The sequence below is a fragment of the Lipotes vexillifer genome, unplaced genomic scaffold, assembly GCF_000442215.2.
Source record: "Lipotes vexillifer unplaced genomic scaffold, Lipotes_vexillifer_v1.1 scaffold150, whole genome shotgun sequence".
NCBI lineage: Eukaryota > Metazoa > Chordata > Mammalia > Artiodactyla > Lipotidae > Lipotes > Lipotes vexillifer.
The window spans coordinates 5,351,793-5,355,574 of NW_006792921.1; the positions used below are offsets into that span (position 1 = coordinate 5,351,793).

Genomic DNA, 3,782 nt, shown 5'->3' on the forward strand with positions numbered 1-3,782 from the left:
GGGAAAGAGAACTAGTACTCTTGGAGCATGGGACACCCTGAGGGCTGGATCCAGATACTCTGGGAGGTTTTGGAAAGTCAAAACCGTGGGGTAGGAGAGAGGAAAAAGACAGTGTTGGGAGAATTGGGAATGAAATCAGAGGGAGTGCTATTTTACACAAGGCCCTCAGCTCTGTGTCTGTCTGTGCAGGCTGTGCCCCACACTGTATTTACATAGCAAACTATGGTGTCTACAGCCCACAACATCATCTCCAAAAATGAAAAGGTTCCACTTGTCACTAACATTTGAATTAACCACACAAGACAGTCTCAGTTGATGCAATGTAGCCTCTCGAGCCTAGTACCTGGGAGAAGACAAAGAAAACACACACACACACACACACACACACACACACACACACACAAACATCATGTCCCTTGCATGTCCCAATTCCCTGCCACTAAAGTGGGTCAAACACCCCCTTTTTCCTAGAACTTCCTCCCTATTTTCTGTTTACCAGGCTAAAGTACACGGCCTAATACAATTAAAGAAATAGGCGGGGAAATAGCCTTCTAATATTTAAAATGGAAATTTTTTAATACTCTCCCCCTCTTGGTTTATCCATCCTGTATCTTGAGTGCTTGTGTGTTTTCTCAGATGCAGGGACCTCTCAGTGGTGAAAATAACAAGCCCTAATTCATGATGTCTGCCGATTTCCACGGTGTAAACACGCCCACTGGGGCCCATTTCAAGCTACCGATGTGATGTCACTGAACACAGGGTTGGGAAGAGATGACATCATCAGCTTCCATAGGCTCCGGCACACCACGAGCCTCGGAATTTTACACTGCCTCAAAATGCGAAGCTGCCTCTCTGCGCTTTCCCTCTCCAATTCTTCATATCGATGAGCTTTACCAAGTACTGCTTCCATGGAGGAAATGGCCTCCAAAGGTCAGAACCGGTGCACTAAAGCCAATGAGTGTCACTATATGGATGACCAAGGCACCAGCTGACTCAACAGAATATTAATATGATGGAATGTGCCTGCTCAACACAATTAATTAAAGGTCTTCTGCATCGTCTCCCACTCTCAAACTCTGACTTCTGTATCTGCTTCCAACTCTCAAACTTACATAGTATCTGGTACATATTAGGAGGAAGGGAGGAGAGAAGGGAGGGAAGGAGGAAGAAAAAAAGGGAAAGTGAGAACAAGCTACATCGAGAAAAGGATCTATAACTGATGCAATGAGCAAAGAGACAAGACGTTCTGAAGCAGACAGACCAATAGTAAGATGATGGCCTTTGGTTTCTAACATTGATTAGGAAGATAAATAATATAGTCTTCTTTGATCATAATCTTTTGCAAGTCCGCTGCTCTGAAACTATTTCTTGCAAACATCTCTCTAATGTTTCTAGCATTAGCAGAAGCCGGTTAAGATTTCCCTAATTTTATTACCTAAAAACCCAAGAGTAGGTAATTACGCTTCCTGATGACAAAATACAAAATGTTGAGCATACGCCCAATTACAGAGAAACACTGAAATGCTGAATAGGAGGAAAAAAATCTATGAGAGTTCTATAGTCACAGTAGGAAATGTAGCTCATTTAACCAGAGAAGATAAAGATGAATGTCTTCCGGGAAGCCCTTAATAGCCTTTAAGGTCTTTTCAATTAATTTAACCATGAATAACTTTCTTTTAAAATTACTTGAAATTTTCCATTTTAGATATTAGAAAGCTATTTTCCAGCTCATTTTTAGAATTACATTAGGCCGTGTACTTTACCCTAAGAAACAGAATTGCTTTATCTTCACATCCCGGCAATCACAAGCCCTGTCTTCTAAGCACAGTTAGAGCAGCTGTCTGAGGCATCAGGAACCAAGGGGGTTACTGTGGTCATTCTTCAGCTCAACCTGCTCCTTCAAAGCCTCCTGTTCCCTGAAGAACAATGTGTAAATACCTCAGCAGAGTGCTCCAGACAGACTCTAAATGCCTACACGTACCCCTGCGGGCCAGCACAGAGTGCTCACAAAAGCCACCAGCAAGCGAGGTCAAGAGTCCACAAGGGGAAGTCAGACACCAGGGAGAGGAAAGACAAGCCCCAGATCTGATGGATCAAAAAGGGGATGGGAGTGGGGCCATGGAACCAAGCGTTCAGGACTGGAAAATAAAATCAAGAGAAAGCAGCTGGAGTCAAACAGAGGCGTGTCCTGAGAGGTTGCCTGGAATACTGCCCAGCGGGCAAGGCTCGCTGTCAGAGGCCAGCAGAGGTCCCATGTTGGGCTTGTGTACTGGGTGGGGGTGTGTGTGTGGTGGGGGCGGAGGGGCGGGTGGAGGAGGGATGGAAACATAGACTACAAGAGGATATGCACAGCTGCAATGTGTACCATTCTGTCTCATGCTTCTCTGCCTTTGCATATGCTGTTCCCTCTACCCAGAATGTCATTCCTGATTTTAGCACCTAACACACCTCTCTTCCTGCAACCCCCAGTGCTCAAGAGTTCTTCCTCTGTGGTTTCCCCCTTCATTGTCTCCTTCGTGCCACCTCTTATCTTGTGCACACTTTGTCTCTAGTACCCAACAAGCATAAGATTTGGTACACAGCAGGTGCCTAATAAGTGCTTGTTGAATGAATAATGAATGAATGAAAAACTAAGGATAGCTTATACCGAATTTAATAGGTCTTGCTAGAAAGATCTATTGATGTTGGCAGTAGTGAGGTCAAAGGGTCAGGAAGGGTACTTGGCTTCTCCCCTGAGTCATCAAACAGTCCCTAGCTGGACACTGCCATTGTCTTGTATTCCTGAAACAATAAGGGGAGAGTAAATACTTTCAGCTGGAAAGGGAATGAAATCAAACAGCTACAGGTAGCAGAGTCAAAGGTTTGATACCTGATACTCAAATGATGATGGTTTTCAGCCAACGGAGCACATGAAAAATACCAAAGAACCTACTGGAATGGGTAGTCTTCTAGACCTCTCCAGGCTGAGGATCAGACTCACCAGATAGATTCCTAAGCCCACCTTAAAGATTCTGATACAGGGCTTCCCTGGTGGCGCAGTGGTTGGGAGTCCGCCTGCCGATGCAGGGGACGCGGGTTCGTGCCCCGGTCTGGGAGGATCCCACATGCCGCGGAGCGGCTAGGCCCGAGAGCCACGGCCGCTGGGCCTGCGCGTTCGGAGCCTGTGCTCCGCAGCGGGAGAGGTCGCAACAGTGAGAGGCCGCAACAGTGACAGGCCAAAAAGATTCTGATACAATAGGTTTGGGTCAAGGCATCTGTATTTTTCAAAAACTCCCCTAAGTGATTCTGATAATTTAGAAATTACTGGATGGTTGTGTCTAAGCCACTTATGACATGATTTGTAGTGTGCATGACTGAAAGTTACCAAGGAGAAGGGCTGCTGTCTACCTGGTAGATCAGAGATAGTCTTAATAAATAATAGTTAAACCTACTATGCATTTACTTGGATTACCTCATTTAATCCTCCCAAAAAGCATATAACAGTAGGGGCTGGCATTGTGTCCATTGTACAGGACAGACACAAGCTTGGAGAGGTTAAGAGACTTACCAGTTACTAAGTGACAGAGATGGAATTCAACTCCTGGCAGTTTATTCTAGACGCCGTGTTCTTAAACACTGTGCAGTGCAAGCCCTTTGCTGAAGTGTGTGGGCAGAAAACAATACCCTAAAACACAATGTCTTAGAGAAGAGGCCAGTGCACTTGAAGTGGCTTCAATGTGCATTGCCTCTGGACCATTCTGTCCCCTAACTCACAGGAACTGGTGGTTTTCATCAATCTTGGG

The 3,782-nt window shown here is 45.4% G+C and overlaps 1 protein-coding gene across 1 annotated transcript in view; it reads right to left on the minus strand.

The window, feature by feature from the left end:
• The window catches only part of SCRN1 (secernin 1), a 57,599-nt gene that overhangs the window by 8,220 nt on the left and 45,597 nt on the right, over positions 1 to 3,782 (minus strand). The gene's annotated exons all lie outside the window — the stretch shown is intronic.